The sequence below is a fragment of the Stenella coeruleoalba genome (assembly GCF_951394435.1).
Source record: "Stenella coeruleoalba genome assembly, chromosome: 5".
In the NCBI taxonomy this organism is placed as follows: domain Eukaryota; kingdom Metazoa; phylum Chordata; class Mammalia; order Artiodactyla; family Delphinidae; genus Stenella; species Stenella coeruleoalba.
The window spans coordinates 38,533,958-38,547,739 of NC_137150.1; the positions used below are offsets into that span (position 1 = coordinate 38,533,958).

Genomic DNA, 13,782 nt, shown 5'->3' on the forward strand with positions numbered 1-13,782 from the left:
TGATTAAACTATCAATCAAACAGATTTTTAAAATATGTTGCATGTCATAGCCAGAGATCTCAAACCCAGTACAAAATCTGGTGTTAGTTACAACAGAGATGAATTGGGTGGTCTCTTAGTACACAGATGATCACAAAATCAGCATAATGTGGAAATCAATTCAAGGACTGCTCTCTTCATCTCAGCTCATGAAGATTCCAAATTAATAAAAGCAATGTTATAAATTTATGAGCCATGGCCCTGCAAAGTGTTTTGTGCTATTTTCCAAGTTACTTACCATGTTTCAAAGCAAAATCATTTAATGTGAACTCCATTTTCTAACTATACCTAAATATCTTTACTTTTTAAACAATTGAATTTGTGGTTATTTTTTCCAGATGCACAGCACTTCCAAAATAAAAAAAGTAAATAAAAATTTTAAACTGGGTAAATTTCATCCATGAACCATCTGGAGAGCCAGAAGAAATGGGGCTGGTCTCAGTGCCAATTCTCTCTAGAGCCTATTTTATGCTCACTCACATCCAATTGAATATCCCTCCCTACATGGGAAGCTTTAATTGAAATATTACAAGCTCCCATGTGATCATTTCCTTCTCAATTTGTTTCCAGGGAAAACTCTTTCTCTGCAGTTGAATGTTGTAGGCTGCTTATCAGGAAATGAAAGCACAGTGTGATTCACTTTAAGTTACAACTGCCAGAAACAAAATCCAAATTTCTTGCTGGAGTATCATAATCTGCTTGGCCTTGGTGCCTAAAAGGAGGGAAACTTTCTCCTTCTGAAATATGATTTCTGTTTCTTAACAAGTATTCTATTTCAATGTGCAAGCCACTATAAGACCTTTTAGAAGTAGATAAAATGTGCAACCAAAATAAATGTAATTGAGAGACAAATATTAAATGTCCTTTCATGTTTATAACCTACAGCAGCTTTCATCCATTCCACAAGTACTTTGTGTTCATGATTATGTGTCAGGTACCACATTAAGGGCTCATATATGGAGATAAACTAAACGTGGTTCCCACCTCAAAGGACTCATAGGCTAGTGAAAGAAACAGACAAGAAAAATGAAATATCTTTGGATGGTTGCAGATCCTCACAAGAAGGAAAGCATTTTAGGGATTCAAATATCTCATTTTATCTAAAGCCATGAACCCTTAGAAAGATAGTTATTACAAGTGACAGCATCCTTCTGCTTTGTCCTCCAGTTATTTCTCCAACCTTAACACTCCCTTTTAGTCAACATCCACTCACCTCTCTTCAGACAAAGACAATGGCCCCAAATTCAAATATTCTGGCACAATCCTCAAAACTTATACCAGATCATATGCTCCATGTCTCAGAAATACAATCAGCAGATGCATTCACTCTTACCTTCACACCCTGGCTCAGGCTGTCCCCCACCACCCAAAAAGCACTCTTGCCTCTCCAACATTTCCTCATTCATCCAAATCTTGTTACCCTCAAGGCCCAAAGTTAAGTACAATTTTTTTCCCTTGTCATGCCTTCTGTTGCTACAACGATTTACCTTCTCTGTTCTCTGCACTCCTGATGCACCTGAGAATTTACACCCACTTTTACCTCTAGTTGTTCCTATACATTAGTTTTACCTCTGCAACTAAACTCTTAAGTTCCTTCAGGAACCATGTGCCTCAATAATGCTCAGAACACAGAAAATGCTCGAAAAAAGATTGGTTAATCCTAATTTATGCAGAAATCGAGGTAAAGTGAGACTATAATTTTCCCAAGGTAACAGAGCTAAATAATAAATACATGTTAATTGCTACCATTCATCAAGTACCAATATGCCAAGTGCTATGTTATTCAAGATTAGAGCAAAAAATAGATTATGAGTTCCCTAGCTTTCAAGCAAACATTTATATCATATGTTTCACTCAAATCTACCATATTATTATGACAATAAGTTTTATTTGTTGAGTATCTACTTTGTGCCAAGAGCAGTATATCAGCTATTTCACATAGTCTTCATAAAACCATATGTAGTAAATATAATTATATTCCTTCAGAAAGGTCAAAGAACTTGGATATGTGCTCATTGCATGGGGTTGATTCTAACCCAGTTTTCTCTGACTACAAATCTTGTTCTTCCCCACTGTACACCACCTCGGAATTACCAAAAAAGTCCATTCTTACATCAATTCATTAATTAATAAAAAGTGTATGAGATGTGTTCATCCAATTCATACTATACCGAGCTCATACCTAGGTCCACGTGGTGTAGCACAAACTGGGAAGTCTGCAACTTTCCATAATATTTTAGTTCTGGAGATGTTAAACTCCCAATTACCTAGCATTTGTAAAAATTGTGTAGTCAGTCACCTGAATGATCCAGGTTCTCTGGACAATGAGCGTGAAGAACTGTACTTTGTGTAGTTCCTGATCCCACACCTGGTGGTCCAGACTTTAGATTGTTTTGCTACAATGTTATTTGTGTGTGGGTGTTGGTGTTGTTTAAGTAAACTGATTGCAGATCCTCTAGATTTCATCCTGAAGAGCTCATTCCTTTGTGTTTTTCCTCTGGTCAAATCATTGCATCTAATTAATTGTGCATGTTAGGAAGTGGGTTTCCCCCCCCAATCCATTGCTAGTTTCACAAATGGTATAATTACCATTGGATCAGGAAAATTTATTATAGAATGCATTTCTTCTACACATGCACCCATTTTATTAATGCAATTGGTAATTATTTACTTATTTATGATCAATAATGCCTCAAAGTCAGTGAGACCTTAATTACTTCCTAATTATCCAGACCCCTATTTTTTTTGTAAGGTAGACTTGAAAAAAGCAGTTCAATAGCTCAGACATTTTACAACTAACATCGATTTCTCCTCCCTCCTCATTTATTGATGGGCCATTCTCTCTCTTGTATTCCTTTTTCCCTGATAAAGCTGTAAATAACTCTGCTTATTCTTTTTAATTCCTTCAGTTTGCACTAGCTCACTTGGCCTCTATTTTCATTGTCTCTTCTGACCGTACTAGTTCTATTGAAATTCTCTTGTTTGAATCCTTCCCTGTGATCCATTTTCAGTAAATGCTCCTTTTGCCTTTAAACTTGACTGTTTCACATCCTAAAAATCCTGTGCCCACTTCCACAAAATTACGCTGCAGAATAATCACCCACACCTCATGCCGACATACACTATTTTTTAATTGTCTCTTTTTTCTTTTTTAGCTTTAATATACCTAAAAGTTGCAGATACTCTGTAACATATTTCCATAGAAAAAAACAGATTCGTCAATGAATAGCATATGTATTTACCTCCAGTAGCCTGGGGAAAACAGAAACAATCAGAATAACTCTATAAATAGAAGCTTCATCAGTTTAATCTTTTAGAAATTTCCACAGACACAGCCATTCTGCCCAAGGTAAGATTCCCTTCCGTGATTCGCTCTGTCTATAGCTCAAGACCCTTATTTATCCTCCATTCTCATTTCAGCCTCTAACATGTGCTTCAAACTGCAAGTAATCTCTGCCCAGTGAAATGGAAAGGAAGATAACCTTTCCACTTAAATAGCAGAGAACATTTCTTTACTAACATCTACACCTTGGGTGGTACAGTACTGTTTTAGTTTCCTATTGCTGCTATAACAAATTACCATAAATTTGGTGGTTTAAAGCAACACAGGTTTGTTATCATACAGTTCTGGAGGTCAGAAGTCTGAAATGGGTCTCATTGGGCTAAAATCAAGGGGGTGGCAGGGCTGCATTCCTTCTGGAGGCTCCAGATGAAAGAGAATTCGTTTCTTTACCTTCTCCAGCATCTAGAGGCTGCCTGCAGATTTGGGTCCTGGCTCATTCCACCTTCAAAGCAAGCAGTGGAGGATGAGTCTTTGTCATGCTGCATTACTCTGATACTGACTCACCTGTTTCTTTCACCTATAAGAAACCCTGGGCCCGACTGGATAATCCAGGATACTCTCCTCATCCCAAAGTTAGCTAATTAGCAACCTTAATTCCTCCTTGCCATGTAACATAACATATTCACAAGTTCAGGGGCTTAGGATGTGTACATCTTTGGGGGACCATTCATTATTCTCCCTATCACAGTATTATGAATGAATTTGGGTATGTCATTTTTTTAAAAAAAGAACTTGGGCTTCCCTGGTGGCGCAGTGGTTGAGAGTCCGCCTGCCGATGCAGGGGACACAGGTTCGTGCCCCGGTCCGGGAAGAGCCCACATGCCGCGGAGCGGCTAGGCCCATGTGCCATGGCCGCTGAGCCTGCGTGTCTGGAGCCTGTGCTCCGCAACGGGAGAGGCCACAACAGTGAGAGGCCCGCGTACCGCAAAAAAATAAATAAATTAAAATAAAATAAAATAAAATAAAAAAAGAACTTGCATTTTCAAATGAATGTTATTCCTTTCAAAGGCAACCCCTGGGGAGACCTCACACCTATTCTAATCATGCTACAAATGCTAGGAATTCCTTTTTGGGCGCTGTCTTCAAGCTCAATGGAACATTCTTAGAATATCCACAATCACAGCAAATTTTTATGCGTTTAAATATGAATTTGTGAAAATAGCCAAAAGTCGTAGGAAAGCAAATGTATTGGCTATGACAAATAAGCAAATGAGAAAGTATCACTTTTCACTAAGTGAAACCAATAAAATAATGAGATTAGTTTTCCCAGTAGACTATTTTTTCTATGAATAATAATAATAATATGTATAACAATAATAAAAATAAATAGCTCACTGAGCACTCACTAGATGCCCAGTACTGTTCTAGGAGCTTTACATGAATTATCTTAAGAGCCCTGAGAGGTAGTTACCATTATTAACCCCATTTTACAGATGAGTTTAACTGAGAACCAGAGAGTTTAAATAACTTCTTTAAGGTTACCAGGCTAGGAAGTAGAAGAGCTGGGATTCCAACCCAACTAATCTGCTCTTAACCCTGTCACAAGCACCAGTTCCACATAATTCTCTCTATTTTACTTCCCACCCACATCTCCCATTTATTTTATTAGCAAAACTGTCTGCTAAAAAGCAGGAAAATTATTAAGTATAATACTAAAAATAATAAAAATCAAAAAAGTCAGACATGTTTATTTGGTTTGTGCTTTGTGACATTTAATTTTTGAGTAGTATTATAACCACAAAATTAGACAGAAATGAGACAAAGACCAAGGGCTGACTCCAAGAAGATTCGTAAAAACATTCATCTGGGGCTTCCCTGGTGTGGTGGCACAGTGGTTGAGAGTCCGCCTGCCGATGCAGGGGACACGGGTTCGTGCCCTGGTCCGCAAAGATCCCACATGCCGCGGAGCGGCTAGGCCCGTGAGCCATGGCCGCTGAGCCTGCACGTCCGGAGCCTGTGCTCCGCAATGGGAGAGGCCCGTGTACCGCAAAAAAAAAAAAAATTTATCTGAAACAATTTAGTGCCTCAGATTTTCTTCCCCATGTTTCTGGGAGTAGACATTAAGTACTTAAAAATTTTTAATGTTATTCTGCCATAGAAAAATCATCTCTAGCTGTCATCTTTATTGACAAGTGGCAGGGGAGGTGAGGCTTTCAGTCTTACCTCAGTCCTGGAGGTAAGTCAGAAAGACACAGACATCCACAGTGTGACATCTCCGGATCAGTGAAAGGCTGAGAAGCCAAACCAGCCTGGCAGGCAAATTAACTCCTCTGAGGCTCCTACCTGGGCAGCAACATCAAGAAGCCATTGAGGCAGCTTAGGCCTAGAGGGCATATAATACTAAAAGAAGCATGGGGCTTCTTCCCTGGTGGCGCAGTGGTTGAGAGTCCGCCTGCCGATGCAGGGGACACGGATTCGTGCCCCGTTCCGGGGGGCCCGTGAGCCATGGCCAATGAGCCTGCGCGTCCGGAGCCTGTGCTCCGCAGCGGGAGAGGACACAACAGTGAGAGGCCCGCGTACCGCAAAAAAAAAAGAAGCAGATATATTTAGTCACCTCTTATCCCTACTAAAATAAGTGTGTAAAGTCAACTTTATCCCTATAAATATTCAGCCAGTCACCCTATTCCTTAAGATCATAATAAGGGTAACTCAAACCCACACCCAGTGACTTGCAGGAAGTCCATGTCCTCCTTAGGATTTCTGCAAATTCCCAGAATCCTATTGTCATGAACACCTTTGACATTCAGCTCCCTCCTCTGCTCATTCAGTTCAGCTTAAGGATCATTTTGTCTTCCCAGGCCAAAGTTGTTTTCCATACCACATCAACCCAAGTGTAGATCTTACTCCCTTTCCATAACTTAAACACAAACACACACACACACACACACACACACAATAAGACACTCACTCATGGCAGCATGGTATCTGTGCTGGAATGTCTGAGAATACTGAAAAAAAAATACATCACACAAAAACTTACATTTAATATTAGAAATCTCCATTCATAAATGTTCTTGGTATCCTTTATGTCTCCTCTAGCCTTCTCACATCTTCCCTCCTATGTCAGCTCAATCAGGAGAAAAAAAATAACAAGATACACACACACCTATATACACATTCCTGCCACTTCCTTGTGCAGAGTCATTTATCTCCCTGCAGTTCCTCAGCACCTGGACTCCCTTGGAGTAACCAAAATCCAGAACTCTATTACAGTTGTAAAAGCCCTGATTAAGTTCCTCGACAAAGCTCATCTCCTCCATTGGGATGGAATGGGAGGTTCTATTTACATCCAAGGAAGCAGATAAAGTAATAACAGAAGGTATTATCAACTGCCCTAGTTTAGTTCCCACCTTGAGTGTGTTACCAAGATGTGCCATATCCAAGATGCCTCCTGAAATTGTTCTCTTGCATTCCAATTCCACGGGTGTAGTACCTGGATCATAAACACCCTCCACAGACTCCATTATTTCCTCATCCAACACAAAAACTACTCCTGGAATCACCTTCACAAAGATCGGTTTTATTATCTCATTCTTTGGTTTAAGAACCCAAAAGTCCCCTATCTCCAAATAGATTTTTTCACATGTGAGCTAACATTCATTTGATCATTTACCTAACCAACCTCATCATTTCTTACTTTGCTATACAAATCCACATCAGGGCAAACAAATGTATTTTCAAACTCCAATCAGCATGACTTATTTAGCTTCAAAAGCATGTTTGTTTTTACTTGAATGTCAGTTTCAATACCTGAAATATTCCTTCTCCTTCTTCATCCACACATTGGCATTTCAAAAATGGGGTCAGGGCTTCCCTGGTGGCGCAGTGGTTGAGAGTCCGCCTGCCGATGCAGGGGACACGTGCCCCAGTCCAGGAAGATCCCACATGCCGCGGAGCGGCTGGGCCCGTGAGCCGTGGCCGCTGTACCTGCGCGTCCGGAGCCTGTGCTCTGCAACGGGAGAGGCCACAACAGTGAGAGGCCCGCGTACTGCAAAAAAAAAAAAAAAAAAAAAAGGGGGTCAAATTTCCTTTCCTATAGGATGTTGTGTCTGATTGAAGCCCCCTAACTAGGACCACTGCTCTGCCCTCAGCCCCTTTAACAGTTAAGAACTCTGTCATCCACAAGCATCACTCTAACCAAAATAGCTAAGAGTCTTTCAGCAATCATTGTATGCTAAGCACTTTGCCTGAGGTTTAGCTTGTGTAATTCTCATTAAAAAAAAAAAAAAAAACTTTAAACGTGTACTATTATCCCCATTTAATAGACAAGAAAGCCGATGTTTAAAGAGATTAAACAGTTGTCCAAATCCACCTAGCTGGAACATGTCAGAACAAGATTTTCATCCTGGACTCTCTGAGTCTATCACCTATACCTTAACCACAACACTACAAAACTTCCAGGAAAGTTATGTTATTCAGTAACAGAGTCGTTTATGTTTGTTTAATCTGTTAATCCATCTAAACCACGAGCTATCGAAGACAATAGATGGTTTCTTCTGCCTTATTTATGTTCCTTGTCTCTCTCTCTCTCTTTTTATATTTGATTTAAAAATATCGGGGTGGGGGGAGAGGTAATCAAAGAGGAATGATGTAATATTTATTCTTCTTATAAGGGAAATTGAGTTACTGATTTTGGCCAGTCTATCAGTACCAGGCATCCTTTAGTTAAACTGATTTCAGGAGTTATCAATCACTTAAAGGTGATTGATTTATATCTAAAATCACCACAAGTTGGATTCCTGAAGTCCTCATCTGTCAGAATTGTTATAAATTCTGCAAAATCAAATTCTTTCCAGACAACATAGGAATATCATCTGCTCTATTCCCTTATTTTCAAGGAGTAAAATATAATAAATGTAGCATTTCTGTTAAATCAAAGTTCTTCAAAAAAATATTGAAGAAAAGTATATATTTCTAAACTAAAATATGTGAAAATCAGTATTTGTTTGCAAAAGTCCTAGGCAAAAGTAATCCATCTTTCCTCCCAGAACAAAATTAAGAGTATTTAACAACCTTCTTGATGATATACCTGAGTAACCACGGCCAGAATTTATTATTTAAAGGGTCAAATATTCCATTTCTTGCGACCATTACTCTTAGTAAGGCTTTAGATGTTGAACAGCCTTGCAGGAATAAAATTAATCAAAGAAAAAAAATCATATTTCTTCCTCAAAATTGTAATAGGAGAAAATTTGTGAAAGGGATAGAATAAGCAAGTAGTACAAGATTTATTTTATACTCACCACCCTCCGAAAGCCCACTTCCACTAAAGCAAATCCTAAAACCCTCTGTAGAAAATGGATATTTGATAGATGTAGACTTTGTTCTACCTGTTCTTATTGGTTACATAAAGATACCTACATTCAATTTTCAACTACCAACTAGCAGAGCTAGGTTTGGAGATTTACATTGGTGAACTTGTGATCTCCCCACCTGTCAATTAGTCTACTCAGAAAATGCAAAATAATTTTTATATTACTCTTTTTTAAAGAACATAAAGAAATAAGTCCAGGAAAAACAATTGTGTAATACAGTCTAAGGTATCCTGCAAAATTTTTCAAAATATATGTTACTTTGGGTTATCCATTTTTCAGCTCTCCTCTATAAACAGAAAACAGAATTGGTATATTTGGACATGGATTTCTTTTTTTCAAAAACTGGGTATAATAAAATGAACTGAAATACTTTCCTAGGAATTACATTTATTTGAGATTAATGTATTTTAGATTAATGTAGAAGCTGGCTTATTCACTCAAAATTATAAAAACACTTTTTACTATTAGACCCTCTTAACTCATTTAAAGACTTTAAAGTTAAAGATATTTTGCCATCTTTATGTACCTACAGGTTTTTGCATTCATTACGAAAACAGAGTTTAAAGATAAAGACCAACCCTGGATATTTTGACAAAAATCACTTAAATGGATGGAATAGTCAATGGGACTTCAGACTGCATTAAACCCGTACAGAAAAGAGAGCGTTATTAATTCTCAAAATTCTCATGCCTTAAAAGATATTTAACATTATGTAAATGTGATAAGGACTATCCAATTCATTTCATGGCCATTTGAGCAGAAAGTAATCAGCAAGCAAGAGAGAAAGAGAGCATATTGATCCAAATAAGCATTTGATCATGCAGAAGAAGGAGGAAAAAGAAGAGGAGGGGCAGGGGACAAGGAGCGCAGCTAACGCTTCTTGAGCACATCTGATTTGCTAGCTATTACTCCAACTCTCTTTGATATGAATTACTGCATTTAAGTCTCATGAGCTTCATGAAGTAGGTAACAGAATTATCCCCATTACACAGATAAGGAAACTAAATAGTAGGCAGCTCATGTTTACTTTTCCTATTTTTTTCTAATTCTTTTGAGCAAATAGCTTGATTGAGGAGCAGAGGAAAAAAGAAAAGGGATGGTCAGCTGAGTAAAGTGGAAAATACCTCCTTTCTAAGGGAAAAAAATAATTTGCTCTCCACGTGTGTTATCTACTTGGGATCTATACTTGTTTTCTATCCAGGGACTCTTAGACTGAAATCAGCAGGGAAACCTTCCTTTTCTAAGAGAACAGGAATTTCTAAACACTAATAGGTAGGGTAGCAATCTGTCAAACTGAGCCTCTGTGCAAAGTAAGAAAAAGTGTCCTCTTCTCCTGGAGGAAGACTCATAAAAAGAGAACTCTTCTTAGAACACAGACTGGAAAAAGAACCCACTCCTGGTGGAGCAGGTACAAAAGACTATACTTCCTCTGGGCTAGGGTCCACAGCCAGGCCGGTCGGTGTTAAGCCGCCACCTGCGGTGTTCTTGTGCAGGGCGCTGAGTCCTGGGACCAAGTGGTTTGGTTGGTTTTGTTAAAAACACTTCATACTGTAACTCTGACAACCTTGGGAGCCCCGTTTCCTGCCCTCATCAGCACTCTTTTGAACCCAAGATCTAGCAATACCTTTCGGGTCTTGGCCCATCCTGTTCCTTTGCCCAGAACACCTTCCTGGCCCTTGTCTAACCTGGATAGCCACCACTCAACCCAGTTCAAATGTCACTTCCGGGAAGCTTTCCCTAAAGGAAAAGTTAAGAAACAGAAATAAGACTCGCGTCAGGCAGGCCACTGTGGTGGCCTGAAGGAAACATCCAGTAGCCAAGAACAGCCAAATCTTAGTCTGAGAGTCAGACTGGAAAAGAGAAATGTCTCAGGTTTAATCCCTCTTCTTTCCTCAATTTACTACGATTTAAATGATGGGTAATCCAGCGCTCATGCGCTCCCAGTGTTTACCCACTCTACATATGTTTCTGGAATCCCTGTTTCCAAATGAGAAAGATTGGGTTTGGAGTCAGAAAGACCTAAGTCCTGGCACTTGATAAATTTCTTGAAACTTCAGTTTCCTCAGCAACAAAATGATCATAATAATACTTACCTTAGCAAAGTGTCATAGTAGATACTCCCTAAAGCTTTGTCCTTCCCATTCTCTTAGACAGTATGAAAAGTAGGATTACTTTTCCCTAACCCCACTAATTTATAAACTTCTAGGGCCAAAACCATGTCTTATTTCTATAGACACTCTTTGTATTTTTCTTCTCACCCCACCGCAACCCCATCACAAACACTTACACATAAATAATTGCTCAATAAATATTTGATAAATGCATACAAAGAAGACATATAGTACCTGCCCTGAAGGACTTTTACAATGTATAGGAGAGATGCCAAAATTTCCCATAAAAGCTATAGTACACAACAAAGGCAGAACTGAGATATTAAGTATGATGGAAATTATTCCTTTCCTCATCTCTGATACTCATTTATTCATGACAAATGTTTAAAGAACATATGTGTTTTTAAAGGAGAAGAGAATGTGTTAAGTAGAAGGCACGGTGTGTAGTTGGAGCTATGGGGGGATGAGGGCAAAAATAAAGGGCAGCCTCTGCCTTCAAGTCTAAATGAGGACAAGAGACACATGTCTAAATAATTAGAAGCCAGGACAGACTGTGACGACTGCCATAGGAAGAATCAAGGCCAAGCTCCAGAGCCGTAGGGAAGGAAGCAATGTGAGAGAATAAGCCTGTGGTTTTCCTTGCTGTCGTGAATAACTGGTGAGTTAAGAGAACACTGTAAATACCCTAGCAAGCACAAAGCTAAGGAAGCTTGGGCAAAAGATATTGGTTTTATTATTTTGATGATCAATACATATTGCACTGCAAAACAAAAAAGACTAGACGCTAAATACCAAAATGCTAATAGATGTGAATTCAGTGGGGTTATAATTTCTTTCCTAGACACATGTTTTTTTTTCTTCTTTCTACATTTAGTTATTCACCCTAAATTAGTTGTTGGTTCTATAACTAGAAGATTTTAAAAATAGCCTTTCTTGTTTATCTAATGTTTTTCTGATTACATGCTACCAAATAATCATATAAATGAAAGAGGCACCTTTAATATTCCTACCCTTGGCTTTTAACCATAAGGATTCCTGTGGTTAACTGACATTTCCTTGTTTCTCCTGGAATCATTTAAAATAGTATATTTCTCAAATTTGGGTAATATGTTGATTATATGTGTTCTTTACAAAAATCTGAGACCTGTGTCCTTCTAAGCTAGTTTGTTAAGTTATCCAGCCAAAAAGATTAAAACTAAGATGATCATCCAGTTGCTTTTAAGTATGACAATATGTTACTAAGAATATGAAGCAATTGGAATTCCCAGGCTAGCATAACATGGCTTCTAAAATTGAAAATGTATGTATTTTGTGGCCCAGGAGTTTTGTTTCTATGTATCACACCCAAGTAGATATGTACAAGGAGTTTACTGCAGCATTGCTTGTAATAGAAAAAACCAGAAACAATCTAAATGTCTATAAAATGTGGATTGGATAAATAAAATATTGTGTTTGGTGACTGTATAGTATAGTAAAATGTAGTATTTGATTCAGTCCATCTGTGATGGAATACTATACAACTGCTAAGAAGAATAGACAAGTTCTACACAATATCTGTGTGAATACATCTCAGAACATAAAGTTAAGTGCAAAAAGCAACTTGCAGAAAGATAAAAACAGTGCTCCATTTATGTAAACTTAAAAAGTATACAAAGGATATACACCAGAAATACATCTACATGTGGAACAACTCCTACAGAACACCTACTGAACGCTGGCAGAAGACCTCAGACTTCCCAAAAGGCAAGAAACCCCCCACGTACCTGGGTAGGGCAAAAGAAAAAAGAATAAACAGAGACAAAAGGATACGGACGGGACCTGCACCAGTGGGAGAGAGCTGTGAAGGAAGAAAGATTTCCACACACTAGGAAGCCCCTTCGCGGGCGGAGACTGCGGGTGGTAGAGGGGGGAAGCTTCGGAGCCGCGGAGGAGAGCACAGCAACAGGGGTGCGGAGAGCAAAGCAGAGAGATTCCCGCACAGAGGATCAGGGCCGACCGGCACTCACCGGTCAGAGGCTTGTCTGCTCACCCGCCGGGGCGGGCGGGGCTGCGAGCTGAGGCTCTGAGGCTCGGGCTTCGGTCGGAGCGCCGGGAGAGGACTGGGGTTGGCAGCCTGAACACAGCATGCAGGGGGTTAGTGCGCCACGGCTAGCCGGGAGGGAGTCCGGGGAAAAGTCTGGACCTGCCGAAGAGGCAAGAGACTTTTTCTTCCCTCTTTGTTTCCTGGTGCGCGAGGAGAGGAGATTAAGAGCGCTGCTTAAAGGAGCTCCAGAGGCGGGCGCGAGCCGCGGCTAAAAGCGCGGACCCCAGAGACAGGCAGGAGACGCTAAGGCTGCTGCTACCGCCACCAAGAAGCCTGTGTGCGAGCACAGGTCACCCTCCACACCTCCCTTCCAGGGAGCCTGTGCAGCCCGCCACTGCCAGGGTCCCAGGATCCGGGAACAACTTCCCCAGGAGAACGCACGGCGCGCCTCAACATGGTGCAACGTCACGCAGGCCTCTGCCGCCGCAGGCCCGCCCCGCACTCCGTGCCCCTCCCTCCCTCCGGCCTGAGTGAGCCAGAGCCCTCCAATCAGCGGCTCCTTTAACCCCGTCCTGTCAGAGCGAACAACAGACGCCCTCCAGCGAGCTACACGCAGAGGCGGGGCCAAATCCAAAGCTGAGCCCCAGGGAGCTGTGAGAACAAAGAAGAGAAAGAGAAATCTCTCCCAGCAGCCTCAGAAGCAGCGGATTAAAGCTCCACAATCAATTTGACGTCTGTGGAATACATGAATAGACAACAATCATCCCAAATTGAGGAGGTGGACTTTGAAAGCAAGATTTATATTGTATAGCATTGTTTCCACCATTTGTCCTAGGGTTCTATCGGTCCGTTCTTTTTTTAAAAAAATTTTTTTTCTTAATAATTATTTTTTTATTTTAATAACTTTATTATATTTTATCTTACTTTATATCTTCTTTCATTCTTTTTTTC

General features: G+C 39.9%; 1 protein-coding gene across 12 annotated transcripts in view; it reads right to left on the reverse strand.

The window, feature by feature from the left end:
• Positions 1-13,419, reverse strand: part of VEPH1 (ventricular zone expressed PH domain containing 1) — a 713,106-nt gene extending 699,687 nt beyond the window's left edge. For 10 of the 12 annotated variants that reach the window (XR_013828597.1, XM_079923356.1, XM_079923365.1 and 7 more), the window contains exon 1: positions 7,133-7,718. The gene's annotated coding sequence lies outside the window, so the exon portion shown is untranslated. Of the gene's footprint in view, positions 1-7,132; positions 7,719-8,411; positions 8,506-12,814 lie in introns of those variants that run through there. The other 2 variants (XM_079923362.1, XM_079923366.1) reach the window with 2 other exon arrangements.
• Between the last annotated feature and the right edge of the window lie 363 nt (positions 13,420-13,782).